This window comes from Pollicipes pollicipes, unplaced genomic scaffold (genome assembly GCF_011947565.3).
Source record: "Pollicipes pollicipes isolate AB1234 unplaced genomic scaffold, Ppol_2.1 Scaffold_5724;HRSCAF=6776_pilon_pilon_pilon, whole genome shotgun sequence".
Lineage (NCBI taxonomy): Eukaryota > Metazoa > Arthropoda > Thecostraca > Pollicipedomorpha > Pollicipedidae > Pollicipes > Pollicipes pollicipes.
Window position 1 is genome coordinate 10,177,420 of NW_023596746.1, and position 15,529 is coordinate 10,192,948.

The 15,529-nt window shown below is 47.8% G+C and overlaps 1 long non-coding RNA gene across 1 annotated transcript; it reads left to right on the plus strand.

Annotated features, from left to right (window-relative positions):
* Positions 1–7,260: 7,260 nt before the first annotated feature.
* Positions 7,261–15,302, plus strand: LOC119103399 (uncharacterized). The gene is made up of 3 exons (XR_005094753.1): positions 7,261–7,561; positions 12,185–12,298; positions 12,853–15,302. It is a non-coding gene; the product is annotated as an uncharacterized LOC119103399 (long non-coding RNA).
* Positions 15,303–15,529: the final 227 nt, after the last annotated feature.

Sequence of the window (15,529 nt, forward strand, 5' to 3'; positions counted from 1 at the left end):
GTGAACAACTGGATGACAAAGTGGACGTATACAGTTGTGCTATATAGGAATCATATAAAATTCAGGTAAGGTAAATGAAAAAGCTCTCCGTCACATCACATCAAGACGCTGTGTTACAAGCCGACCGCAGGACATCAAGCTAGCAATTTACTACGAGAGTCCTAAAATATCTGGTTCAACCATGAACACCAGCTGATCTGATGGCGTCTTGGCCCTGAGCGTGACGACCATCGTGCACGACTTTCACCACCCAATCAGTGACTGCATCGCCGACCCAACTCGACGCACATTGGTCACACGACAACTTCCCTGTAACGACGCGTCACATCGCGGCTTTTAAGACGGTGCGCCAGGGCAACACGTTCCTAAAATCCACAACGGCGGGCTCGCGAGACGAGTGATGGTAGGCAACACCACTATTTTATCCAAGTGCTCACAAAAGTGTAAACCCAAAGTACTTGAAGCCGTGTACATAAGAGACAAATACACTGCCATCAACTGTTAAATGAATATAAGGGGTACGCTCTCACTGTGTGATGTCCAGCCTCAGCACTAAGGGAGTAATGCGATAATTTATTTTGTCAGGGGTGCCACGCATGTAGTGTCCGTGGATGTATGTTAGTTGAAATTGAAATGAGCGAACTCCCTAGAAGATAATGAAATATTATTCTGAACCAACAAGAACCGAATGCACCTTGCGGCTGTTTTCTTGTATTAGTGACTGATAACGTTGGCAAACGTAACGCAACGTTACAAAATTCAGGCACACTTATGCACAGTTCTTCTGAAGATGGCAGTGGTTGGTGCGAAACATGGACTCGTAATCGAAGAAGCACATAATTACCAGGTATACTATCATATATAAGGAGATTTGCATCACGCAAATTCTGCTCCAATCTTTTACAAATATGCATATATATATATATATATATATATATATATATATAAAGATATATAGATATACGAAGACCTCATAGTCATCACCCGTCTTGTATAGCTCTGAGCGGACTCTTGTGTCAGATTATGTGGCTCGCGCTGCCGCGTTGAATGACGCCCTTACTCTCATACACGCTAATATTCGTGTGCAAAACCGTCCAAATGCGCCATGCTACCCAGTCGAGCCACTGAACCAGCTGAGAGTCCCTGAGGCAGCTGTGCAATCTGCGATAACGATGGAAAGTCCCAACAGGGTCTGTGGACTGACAATATTATTGCGCGCATGATTACCGAGTGCACTGACGAGTTACTCGCTCCGCTCACCAAGGTTTGTAAACTCTCGGTGTGTTTTGTGTATTTTTCTGGTGATGGAGGCAGGCAAACATCAGATCAGTTTTCAAGAAAGGCGACAAAAAGAGCCGCAAAATTGCAAGGCATAATCACTGCTTCCTCCCTTTTAAAAGATGATGGAACGGATTGCGTATGATGAGCTGTTCCGCTACGTCTCTCCGGCGACGTAACGGATTACTGATTGGTGACGTAATTATTGTTGTGCCATCATCGGCACAGCTTTATTCTTAGGCGCTCGTGCAGCACGAACTTATGTGCGTGCCTGAAATCGGCTTGGGGGTCATTTCGGGTGGATGCCAGACGGATGTCAGTTACACTGATTGTTTGGCTGCTTTTTAGAGCGCTAATCACGAGCTCCTAATCCACAAACCAGAACATTCACACCATCTGATGGAATTTGTAATGCATCGGTTTGTCTCGTCTCTGTCTGACAGACGCTAGAGGTTTATCGTGAAGGGAAAACTTCCGAGGAAACTGGTGACCTCCGGTGTCCCGCAAGGATCATTCAAGGCTCTCCTCCTTTTCACTGCTCATTAACAATTTTCCACGCGGCATTGAATCCGGTCATCTTTTATATGCCGGAAATGTAAAGGTCTTCCATAAAATTACGCCTCCGGCTGACGGGCTGCTGCTGCATAATGATCTCGATCATCTGATAGCGTTGGCGATCAAGTGGGGGCTGGTCCTCAACTACGTAAAATGTAAAACGTTTACGACGATCCTCAGGCGTGCTCCCGTCCAAACCAAATATCTCATGGATAGGACTGAGCTTGAACAGGTGTGTAAAATTAGGAACCTTGGCGCAACGCTGGTTACCAAACTAAACTTCGCTTCACACGTCTCTGACATAGTCAGTAGAGGCAATCGACCACTTGGTCTCCTTATTCGGTACTTCCAAGTCAGTACTAGCAGGTGAAAATGCAACCAAAGCGCAATGATAGCTGCGCATTTTACAGACGTGCAAGCGGTTTTAGAATACTGCAGCGCGATCTGGACGGCGTGGCCAAGTCCGGGTCGGCGCGGGTCGATCGAGTGCAGCACAAGTTTCTTATTTGGCTGCTTACTCACACATTCACCGGCCAAGCAGCTTCCCTTTCTTATGACATCCTTCTGCTTCACTTAAAAATCCAATCCCTAGCAGTACGAAGGGTGCAGCACGAATTACTCTTTCTGAGAAACATCTACCAGGTTAAACTGGACCCTCAAATCTTGTTAAGCTGCTTCCCTTACTTGTGCGGCCTCCATCGATCCGCATCTAAACTCTGCGCGCTGTAATCCCCGCACGTGTGCAGGCAGTACAGAGCGGCCTGTTTTGTAGGCTGGCAAGCCTTGGGAACACTTTTTTAGCTAGCAACACTATTGCTGATGTCTTTCATAATGGTTTGAGGATTTTTAGAGCTTAAGTGATCAAACATGATTTCACTCTGTAGCATCTTCACATAACTTCGAGATATGCCATTTTTTATTATGCTCGCACTACTATGTGCTGTGTATTTATTGTATTATATTTAAACGACCTCGCCCGTTGATGGAGTGCTGTTCTGTTGTCCATGAAAGAAAGTAAATAGATAAGCAAATAAATAAACAAACAAACTTGCAAACTATCAGGATATTTTCCTGTGTTTTTTGGCCAGCAATGGTGAGAAAAAAGCAGCGCAAAAACGTAAGTTTTATCTTACAGGAACCTGGGAGAGGGCATAGCTAGCGAAGGCTAAGACAAGCCCCGGTAAAAGACGGCGCCAATCCACTGGATCCGGAGAGCATCGGCATCCATCAAGCGCGAGCCATAATCAAGGCGCAATGATAGCTGTGCACGCAAATCAGCTGTGCACGCAAAACAGGCAGGTCCACCGCAGACAAAGAGCCTCCATACCGGCATCGCCCGAGGCATGTGCATTACTACGGACGTCTTCTCGGTGCATCCAGGATCGACCAGTGGCATGCACAAGACGGGGCTAAAGCAAAAACCAGTCAGAAGCCAACCAGAACTCCACGGAGGTGCAGCCAGCTAAACGAAACCAGGCGGGAACGTCTTTCGAGAGAAAATCCACCGGAGTTCACTCCGACCCGCCCTCCCGGCAGGGACCGGTCCCGTGTCGCGGTAAGGTGTGGCGTACAGGCCACGCCGGCATTCCATGAAGGTTGACTCTCCCTTGGCTATGGCGTTAGGCTGTTGGCTAGCTGGACGGTTTGCCTTCCCTTGTTTCCTTGATTTTTTTTCGGATAGCCCGGGGCGGCCGAACCCCCACTGAGCGCCGTCCATCGCGCATGCACCGATTCGCTCACGACCACGCTGTCTTCTTTATTTCTTGCTTCGCTCAGGTCGATTGATTGATTGGTCTCGTATGGCGCCCATGCTGTCCAAACTCCTTCTTCCCTGCAGCTATTTGCTCGCATTGCTTCTTTTTTATAATTGGGAGCGACCGAACTGTTGCTGAACCCTGTCCAGCGCGCTTGCGCGGATTCCTTCATGCTCGCGCTGTCCTCTCCGTTGACTCCGTCCTCCGTCTAGCGTGCATGCACATGCAGATGAATATTTGATGTGTTGCGCGACCTGAAGACACGGCACATTTATTTTGGACCCAGGAGACGGTGGACTCGTTTCGTTGTCTCTCCTTTGACGTCAGGAGTTACGGCATGATGTGACCAGGGACCAGTTCGGACAGCCCGGTGTGCAGGGTTATGCACGGTGGTAAATGGACCTATCCGTCGGAGTATAACGCCTCGGGAAAAACCAGGACACAGCTCGTGCTCTTCCGACGTGTTGTACATCAGGCCGTATAAGCCTTTGGTCGCGAGATGTTCGGCATGAATAGAGATCCCGCCATCGACGCTTATAGAAAAGGCAACAGAGGACTAAGTCATAGAACAGGCCGGTCAGGCCAAGTCTCCAGTACACCGGCCGCGGAGCTCTGATCCCGTGGTTGAAGGTGGACAACCATGCACATTGAGACGGTCGTTCATGGTGCCTGACCGGAAATACCGCGCCGCCAATACCCCGGTCACCCGCCTCGCCCTGGCTCTGTGGCTCACATGAGCGTGAATATCGATTTTGCGTGTACCGCGGTCATGACGTGCCGAGTCGTGCGCTAACATCACTTGTCTCGTATGCTGACTTCTTAGCTCCTCAATGCGAATTTGCTCTTGTGAGGAGGCGTGAAAGTAGCGGTCGTGGCGCTCAGCAACAGCGGCAGCCGAGCAGCTGCGCAGTGCATGCGCACCCCACTGCAGAACCCCCCCCCCCCCCTCCCCTTTCTCAAACGTCCGATGACAAGCGTTTTTGGTTAGCTTATAGAGCAATGGTTACGGATGCAATGGTTATAGAGCAATGGTTACTACTTACTACGGTGGCGATAAAAAAACAAACGATATGGTGCTGAGAATCACAGAGCTCACATACTCCTTCCAGATCTTCACCCACATCGCCTATGGCGCCGCCCTAAGCGCAGCCAAGCGTTCCCTGGCGTGATGAACTTGGATTGCAAAGCCGACAGTGGCAGAAGCTGGATTGATTCGATCCAGGAGAAAACGATTTACTTGCTACACTGCTGCTGTGTGGATTTTTCCGTGTCACCATTAAGCGAAGCAAGTTTTCAATCCCTCTCACGTGCTGAAACTGCATTCAGCTGTGGCCGAACTCGTTGGTACGGTCATGAGAAAACCATCAAGTTTGACTACTTAAGGATGAGCTCCCGCGCGTTGTGCCTCACATAGCGGACGGAGTATAGAATATATACCCCCCCCCCCTTGAAACATGGCAAGGGGCAGTGTGTACTTTGAGCGTCTAGTGAGGCTGCACACCGTGGGCAGTAGAGTTGGTAAACGCCGCTTTTACGTGACCAGGAATAAGAATGTTGCGGGCTTGAAAACAGAGAAGAAATGAATGCAATGAGTTCACTTCAGGTTATATGAGTGAGGCGCTGTAACGTAACGGAGTTGAAACAAAACACAGCTGAGGTTAGTTCCAATGGCCCAGTTGGTCAGGGCCTCTCCTTTCAGAGCCTTTCGATCCACCCACCCGCGGGAGGTGGGTTCGAGTCACTGAAGCACTCGCTATTTGTCCTTAACAGGTGTGGTCAGCGTCCGGTGGCAGCGTCCGTGCCAGCGGTCAGGCTGGGCCGTGGCAGGACGGGCCCTGCCTTGCAGCACTTCAAATCGTGGCCAATAAATTTTTCCGCTGACCTGAAATTCCACGATTGTTGGCAGGGATACCCACACAACACTGCTTAGGATGAGCTTGGAACCCAGAAATCCATCCGCTCAAAAAGCTTCATTTCAAATTTATAAAAAGGTGTATACTTCCATGGGTAGCATGGTTTAAAAACCGTTCCCGGCTGGAAGGGTAACATTTGTGACCCCCAAACATAGGCACACGATGACAATGAAACGACACAATGCCTGCGAAATTTTGAGGACCGTTTCCTCAGGCACGCAGCAGAAATCTTTCTCGCTGAGGCCAGATGTCAAATTTCCGCATAAATGCTGCTCGTTTGGCCCAAATTCCTGCGAAATCGCCCAGGACCTAGTGAACGCGTCTTTGCTGAACGGATTATGTTCTCCTTGGCAACATCCTTGTCTTTGTCTCAGAATATCCCTGATTTTTCTTTTACATATTGTCGGCGTTTCAAATGGCAATGTTCTCCAGGTCATTGATAAAGGCTAGGTAAAGTGAATTGATGTAAAAGCTATTGCTTATCACTTTTATTTATTGAACTAGAATCTCATCATTTATTTCAAGCGCTGTATAGCGACTTAAGTTCCGAATTTTAAAAACGGCTCCGGAGTTGAAATGTACAAAGCGTATTTGTTCCAAGTGTTCATGACGATGATCCAGGTCCAACAAGGACCAAGTAACTCATGGCCAATGATTTAAAGTTTGTTCGTGCCAGTCCAGCCAGCCACTGCCGGAATGCCCGCTGAACGCCATTTCACTGCAAGTTTAAAAGGCCACAGAATGCTCAAAGATTTATCCAAAGCAGTAAATGCGCATGTCTGCACACATCGCGACGTTTCCGCAATATTCACCAACTATAGCCGTGCTTAAACAAGTTATGGGTGTTCTGATTTACTGGTGCCGATCTAGACTCCCTCCGATAGGGTGAGGCTAAGGGATATTTTAGCTAGACTCCGATATATCAAAACTTTTTGCATCATCCCCTGATTCACATGCAAATCTATTGTTGCCAATGGTTCTCTCTTTATGCTGTACAGTGCGCAGAGTTCTTGCCTTAGCTAGGGCCTAGTGACAGGGTTTGCTACCACATGGTGCCTTCATTGTGGCGTTTTTTCTCTTTATAGCTTAGTGTACAGCGGCACAGCCGAACACAAAGCGCAAAATGTAACATTTCAGCTCCTTAAGGCGCATTGGGTCAATTATTCACATGCTCCTTTTCTCGCTCTTTCGTTCGTTCGTTCGTTCGTCGCGGGGTTAACTGAGCCCCACCCGGGTAAGATGAGATGCTCAGGAAGGTCTGGTCGGCTGCTGGTTACGTGAATTTTTCAAGTTGGTAAAGCGCATTTCGTTCAATATTTAAGACCCTCCATTTCAAGGAGAAGATTGGCAGGCCGTCGCACTGTTCCATGCCTCAATAATGCTGTATGAGACCTGTTTATATTTGCTGTGCGATTAAAACATATCAAGATTTCGCCTGTCCTCGCGTGGTCAATTTTTTCTCCACTTGCCATCCTGGATGCATCCCATTGACACCGGCACGTGATGTGATAGACGACATAGTAAGACGTATATGTCAGGATATGCAACGACGTCTGGAAATTCCGGTAAGCACAGCCATCTGACTGAGATATTTGCTGGATCAGACCATTGAAATAATTATCATTTGGTCATGTCTTTGATGCATAACTATGATTATTTCGGCTTGTTGGAGGGTTCCTTTAGCGCTCCTCACGATATTACTGCTGGTATTCGCACTTTCTCTTCAACCCTGAGTTTTCCTTCTGTCCGTTGGCCCCGCATAATCATTTAAATTAGACGCTTTGTGCTCTACGTAACCAAAATCCGTTTTATTCAAGTATGCGTTCCGTGCAAAATTACCGTAAGACATAACGGTTGGGGTATGGTGACAAACGACGCAAAATATCGTTTGACACCATGCGTATTTGATGGGCTTAGCAATGAAACTTAAGCCGGACATAGTCTTCTTCGTATGTCACATTCAAATTGTGTTGTTTGTTCTTGTAAAGTCAGCGATGCTTGTCCAGGGAGAGGAAACTCCACCAATGATTGTAGATGATGCCGAGATTGCACAGGGAATCTGTAAGTATTTTGTCCAGCTGCATTTTAGCCACTTGCACTGGATTGTCTGTTTCCCTTGTGAGCTATAAATAATCGTCCTGTATATAATCCTAGGCTTTCCTCCATCATCGCCGATTGCAATTGTGCACGCCCCATTCGTAAGCTGTACGAACGCCAACTGTGCATTGCCCTGCTTGGTGACTACGCGCATCACTTAGTCCAGTGGTGCAATTTTGCCTGCTCGCTGCATTGAACACTGATGGCAATGGCGTAGTGCGCGGTTATGCGCTCCCAAAAGCTTAATAACAAAACATTTGTAGACGTTCTTGAAGGGAATGTTCCACATCTGTATAGAGTTTTAAACCGAAAAATAGCATTTGAACTGACTAAGCGTATGCTATATCAAGTAGCGTATATGAAATAGCGTCTGATGTAAAAATAAGATACACCTTGTAAGTTCGCTGACCTATGACAGTTCAAAGTCAGGCCATGGTTGTCAGCGAAAGGTATTTCTAGACAGTTGTTCAACATGGCGCAACAACGGGGTGTTAGTCGAATCCATACATATCTTATGGAGATAATCTCTTAGGCAATAAACCAATTTAAGTTATAATTGCAACCAATTCCACTCGTATGAACTCCAGAAAGACACCAAAGCTAACCTGCCTTTTTTGCTTGAAACCTTGTTCTTAGGGGTAGTTTCTAGTGCTCATTTCAAATTAAGCAGTGACTGGGACCGCAACAGACATGCTTCACATACTCGTTAAAGTCAGAGTAGGCCACTGGTCTGAAATGACCCTGGTTAACATGTTGTTTTAGGAACATACCGCTTAGTGTTATCCCTGTCGCTTATTCGAATGGCAAAATAGGAGCAATTTCGTAAGATATGTGTCAAACAAGGTCACTGACCTCATCAATATTTTCCTTATAACGGGTATCTATCGTCAAGGCGGTTGCATGAAGTGGTCAGGGGGGCACTGAAGACCCCAATATGAAGTTTGACCTTGTTTGACCTCATTTTATTCAGGGTCGTGACTCAGGAACCTCAAATCTTAACAAAGTGAGTTTACATGCAGGCCAGTCTACCCTGTGAATTTGGGGTCTCTAGCAATCTCGCTTTTCGAGAACCCTAAGGGTTAAATTGACCCCATCCGGGCGGAGCTGTGTTCAGCTGCCCACCTGGGCGTATGTTAAGCATATGCTTTTACGCAAATGTTCTTTAGTGGAAAAATTTGGCGACGTGAAAATCGGTCATCACTTTACGTTTGATGAATCCTACAATGTTTGATGGCTCTGCAGTGTAACACATTATAAATGTCTGTAAAATGGTGCTTGTGATGTTCGCGTCCGAATGTCGGTAGCTTTTGCCCAAATAGATTTTGCATTTCTCAGTAGCAGCTGCCGCTCGATGTTTTCAGCGCAGACGAAGTGCGATGCGTGAATGTATTGAGATGTAGCCTGAAACTATCAGGGATGGGACAAAGGATCCACCTCTTGTTCCCGGCAATGACTCCTGAACCGTCCATGTACGTCTCCAAAATTTTCATTTTCTGTCGGTAAGAGCGCCATTTGTTATATTTTGCGGGGGGCCGAGCCCCCCCCCCTCTCCACTGATGACGAGCCCCATGCTCCTCGGAGCCCCCTCAGCGCATATGATAGAAGAGGGAATGTTGGACCAAATAAATACAAAAATACATGTTTATCATTGGTACACTAGGCATCTATACACGTCAATGTTTATTTTGCATCAAGTATTATGTATTGTGTTTATTTTGCATCAAATGGTATCCTGCTTAGGTACATAATGATTGTGTTATGTTACCTCCTCCATTCTTCGTATGTTAGGCCAGTTTACAAATATTTGGCAAGCTTTTGCATTCAATCATCTGTATTAGAATGAAGAGCAATTAGCTGCGATATGTAATAGCTTTTAAAGGTACAAGTTAGCCAAGATTAAAATTAGCCTATGATTGTCTCAGCAGTGGTAAGTGTGTTTGCCACACAATCGTGGTTGCGGTGGTATTCAACTGCCAATTGAGTAGAAAAACACGATTGCGACGACAGCAGGTATGAGTGATTCGACACCCGTCAAAGAGTGGTAACAAAAGGTGCATTGAATGTGCCCTAGGCTGTGCAGGATGCATGCTGTAGGAATACGCAACATGTATGCTGTAGGAATGTTGAAACATTGACATCAACAAGCAATTACCTCACCAGGCCAATGTCACAACAGCTAATCGACCTTTATGTACACCTGCCACGCACCCCCACCCCCACCCCAACCCACCCATCCCCCCACCCCACCCCTCCTGCCCATCCCCACATACACAGCTGAACCTGCTGAAGATAGTCAACTGTTCGGTCGAAGGCAGCCCCAGCCTGCTGGAGTCCCTTCTCGTTCGGATCGATCCCATGAAGTTGTCCCAGGGCCGCCCAGAAGGGTATCAGAACAGCGGCGATGAAGCGCTCTGAGATGGCATTAACAAGATATTCCTTCTCGTCCTAAAAGAGGCAGCTTCTGTACAGTCGTGACTTGGACGAATATAAGATCGCTGATGGCTATCACTGTTTTTATCACGTTTTGCCATTCAGTGATCATTCTACGACTACTTTGTGCACCTGGTATACTGTTGACCCGAGCACTTGCGGCACAATTGGGAGACCTCGCTGGTGTGCTGTGTACTGCGCTCCACTGTCTGCGAGGTACAATTGGGAGGCCTCACAGTGCATTGCCAGTGCTCTGCGTGCTCGTTCTCACGGAAAAGAAGTGATACCTTAGAACGTCTACGATCACACGACTGGGAATCAGAAGATAGGTGCTCACACCGCTCTGACCGTTTGTGATGTAATGACTACTTTCTTCAATTGTGCTGGGGTGTACGGCTTTTTCTTGTAGCATGATTGCGCTGGCGATGACTTGGTTAAGGTTTAGTTGGAGCCTTTTAAATATATATTCTAGGATGAGCCCCTCGGCTAAGCAGTGCTCGTTTGGTGAGTCCTGATCCGCTTACAGAGCTCCGGGTCAAAGGTAGAACGTTGCAGCGAAAGTTTAACGTGCCGCCATGCTCGGCACGCTCCATCTTGCCCTCTGCCCATCTGCCCTGCCCTTTCGTCGACCTTTTCTCGAGAGGGTTTTGACAGCTCAGTTTTGTTTTTATGTATACGTGTGTATGGAGGTACACATGTATCTGGATTCCAATGGTGAATGCAGGGTTCCATCGGGATTCATTGAAATGTGATTTTGGTATCGGGATACTGGGGTCTTTTGTTTACTTACAGTTGCGGTATAGGCACTGTGCGAGTAGCTAGTGAACTATGTTGATGCCGAACCAATTCAACACGCGCCCGGGTAGTTGGTTGAATACTCTTAACTCGGGTGGGGCTCACTTTGACCCACTGAGGCCTTAAAACTAAGTGAGCTAAAAACACCAAGCTCACAGGGTGGGTTGGTCTGTATGTGAACTCACTTGTGCCAAAATGTGAGGTACATAGGTCATTAACTTTGGGTCAGCTAAGGTCAAACAAGGTCATACTCAAGATTTGTGTCCAAAGTGTTCCCAGCCCATTACATGCAACCACCGTGAACCTACACACCCGTTCTAAGCGAAGGGTAATTATTGTTCGTTTAAAGTCAGTGACCTTGTTTGTTCTTGAGAAAATGATGGTGACCAAAAACCCTGGAGACTGTTTTGATTTTTTTAAGTTGAATGAGCCTTAAAGAATACGCTAGGTAGTATGTTTCTAAAACAAAACCTTGATCTGGGTCATTCTAGGCCAGTGACTTACTCTGACCTTCAAGGAGTTCATGGAAGATATCTGTTTCGGTATTTATTATTTAGAAACTCGAGGTGAGCATCAGAAACTAACCCATACAACAAGCTTTTCTCTAGTGAGAAATGCCTCGTATTGACCTCAGTCTGACCTTCATAACTGACCCTAGGTCCATGAAATATGCTGTAACCCTAAATTCAATGGTTTTCTTGCCTAAGAAAAGTTCTTAGAAATATATGACTTTGTCTAACACTGTTGTCGCATCCGACTGTACATTCCCAAGAAACTGGCTCCGCTGACAGCTACGGCCTGACTTTAAGCTACCATAGCTCAGAGACCTTACAAGGTGTATCTAATTTTTCACACCAAAAGATCCGCGATTAAATTGCCTGCAGCCAACTTTTCTATTCGGAAATAATTCCATCAAAAACTCCAGGGTGAAGTCAAATCGACTCACCACGTTCCACCCGGGGCGGTTGCTAATACGCATACTTTTACTCAGTAAAGAACTCAACCACATTCGAACTGGCAAATGCAAGCTACTGCAGCCGTTGGCGCACCCGCCACACAACGAAATCTTCCATGGTCGTTGGTAGACAACGTTTAACAACAACCTTTGCAAAGTTGACTTTGTTTGCCCCATACAATGTCCCGCAAGGATAATTTGAGTAAAATGCGATAGCCCAATGGCACAGTGGATTGCGTGATTGGCTGCAGAGGTGTGCACCCTGGAGTAGAACCACTGACTACAATTTTTACACATTGGAAACGAAAAACAAGACCTCAGACGAGGGCTGGCTTTATTGCAAATCGTGTGACCCCAACTGGGGCAACCCACTGTTCCCTGAAATTTGTTTTGGTTTGTGCCTCCAGGCAAGAGATGCACTGAGCTATCCCAAGATGTCCACTGCGAGGTCACGTGGGATTTTCACAACAGATGTGCTAAATCTTCTACCGAAAGGCTGCGTTCTTCTATCAACAATACAGGTATCTTGGGTAGCGTGAATTGCACCAGTCTCACGTCCCAACGCTCTGGTGGAGAGCAGGTGAGCTGAACCCTCATGCTGTAGTCGGAGAACGGGATGGGCTACGCCGCATGCTGTGCCGGAGAGCAGGTGGACATGCCGTTAACTGTTGCAGGAGGGCAGGTGGGCTGTGTTCTACGCTGTGGTCGGAGAGAGGGTGGGCTGTCTCGTATTTGACCGTGCTGATGACCCGAGTTGTCGGGTACCGCGGCGCCTGCCGCCTGACCGTGCTGATGACCCGAGTTGTGGGTACCGCACCGCCTATCGTCTGACCGTGCTGATGGCTCGAGTTGTGGGTACCGCGCCGCCTGACCGCGCTGATGGCCCGAGTTGTGGGTACCGCGCCGCCTGCTGCCGGATCGTGTTGATGACCCGAGTTGTGGGTACCGCGCCGCCTGACCGTGCTGATGATCCGAGTTGTGGGTACCGCGCCGCCTGACCGTGCTGATGATCCGAGTTGTGGATACCGCGCTGCCCGCCTCTGTCGGCGCCGCTGAAGCCGCCTGTCTTCCACAGTGTGGACGAGCAGCCAGCACTCGTGTGCGAAGCCTGTCATCCCGCGCATGTCTACGTCGCCACCCTGGGCGCCCGCAGAGAACACCACCCAGCTGCCAGACGGCTACCCGGATGGGCGCGTTCCGAAGCTGTCGCGCTCTACCCAAGCGGGCGGCGCCGCGCCACGCGCCGACCTGTCGCGTCTGCTGCCGGCCGCCGCCGTTCTGATCGCGCTCAGCTGACGCGCCGTTCGGGCGCCGCCCGCCGAGCAACGCGCCGGCAACGCATCCGGGCCGCGGCCACGATATTGGATGTCCTCCGACTGCTCCTGACTGTGCAGGTCCTTTGGCCGTGACAGAAGCGTTGCCGTGAGAAAGTCGCTGGCAAGATCATGTGCCCGCGTCATTACAACCTGGGTCATCCAACCATGCCGACGGCCCATATTGATATCCGGGATCCATTCTGAGGCGTCTTCGCCTAATTGAGATAGACTTTTTTGGGACACCATGACTGCGGTTAGAGTCGTTGACCTCATCAGGGCCATCGAATGTTTGAGCCCTCTGAAAGAAAGCCCTCTGCGAAAGCTCATTGCGGTTTCCGTAGCCTTTTCCAGGAAATAATAATCCCTTAGTCTTGAAAAGTTTTTTGTCATGTTGTGGGTTCAGTACATTATTTGAGATCCTCAACCGTCAACTGCGCAAAGGCTCTCCGAGCCTACCATTAGCTGGAGAACGCTTTAAATCAATAACGCCCACCTTGAATTGGCCTCGAAAATCTGCCGTGCTTGAAAGCTGATGGTGGACATTCGTCAAACCACATGATCTCTGGAAAAAACGGCGCGTAGGGCAACCACAAACAGCCATAGGCCCATACGCTCCGTGGGGTGTGTGGGCCCATGATCTGAATCGCATAAGCTGATGCACATTTACTTATAAGGTATGTCATTTTAGAATTTATACACGCGTAGCGTAACGTAGCTGCACAGTAACGTTTAGCAGGTGTCAGCTTTTGGAATCATCAGTGCATGTAAATAGCGTTGTAGTGACGTCAGGGGTGCCACTAATTGCACCCATGTTTCTCACAGGGATGTAAAAAAATACGGGTTCAATTAATCGGTATTGCCTGTCAGCTGAAACAATAATAAAATGCATCTTCTCTTTGAAAGCACGTATGGGTTGGCATGCAAGTGATTTGTATTATGAAATGTGAAATCATCGCATTCGTTTCGTTCCCAGATATCACATATCTGTTTTAGAAAAGACGCGAAATTTACGTAGGAGTGGTGTGCATTGTCTTTGGTTTTTTCAGTTTATTTTCATGCTCACAAATATGACGCATGAAAAGGGAATTGTATGGCTATTAATTATACATTGTCTAGCATTAGTCATTCCCGCAGCTATTGCTAATGGGTGTGACATGAGTGGACTCCAAGACAAGTGGGTCCCATGCTCCAAGGAAGGCATTTGTGAAAATCCCAAATATCCGCAAAAAATGCAATCCATCACAGGAATCAGCCTTTGCCCCACGGGTTGCAGGTGCTACGTAATTCCAACAGCTCCGCCCAGTAAAAGGCCAGACAGAAGCACGAAGGCTCCACCGGCTTCTTCAGAAGGTGCAGCATGCAACGGAGGCTGGCATCTGGTGGACGGAATGTGCTATACGTTGACGTCTGGTGCCATCACTGGCTATGACTTCCAGGTGGCCTGCACCGAGATGGGTGACGCCAATCCAGTGTACGGCACGTCTGAGCGGGATGGCCAAGCCGTTGTAAAGGTGCTCAGAGCAATGAACCGGCCTTTCGCCTGGGCGATTTTAAAAACAAATGATAAGCCTGCTGTAGCTGACTGGACCCAATGGTTCCGTTGTCTGACCAGTGACTGCAAGTGTACAACAATCAATGCCTCAGATGGCAAATGGACTACGCGAAGCTGCGATAGTAAATATCCAGCAGCTTGTAGAAGAAGGCCAAGACATGATTCTCTTTGAAATCCTTCACAGCAATGTCATCCGTGTCTGCCTGTATGTACACTCTGTTTTTTGCACGCTGGCACATTGTTCTTATGTTACCTAAATAGTGGCAAAAAAGGAAATAATAACCTTTATCTAGGCCTCATGACGGAGCAGCAGACGTTTGACTTTTATTTGGAATGGACATGTTCATCTGTTATTTCAAATGGCACCGCTGTTCTCTTACGAGATAAAACAAATTCGCCATTTGAAGTGTGCGTGGACAAGATATGCCGACTTAAAGCAACGTTCCTCGCTGCTCATCTATCGGACCACTGTCATTAAGGCCCATAAACTGTTATTATGAGGCATATTCAATAGTTCCTGCACCACTAGCTGTCTTCTGCCCGCGCTTGGGCAATGCCATAGGTGACGTCACATGCAACACAGATACCGGGTTGGATCAGAGAAAACGCATTGATTGTATTCATATCATTATCTGAATACAGTGAATCTGCACTGGAGCACTTCACAATAGTGTTGCATGTGATGTAGTTCTACTAGTGTTGTGTGGTGGACGTCTCTTACGGAGGTCATCAAACCCGACTGCAATCACCAAAGCCTGCCAAACTGGTGAGAACATGGAGAGGCAAACTTGCTGTTCCGTCTACAGACGTTTTGGCAAAATGCTTGTAGCGTCAATAGTCGTAATGTTATTTGTCCTTGGCATCGCTTCCAAATCCCAGTAAGC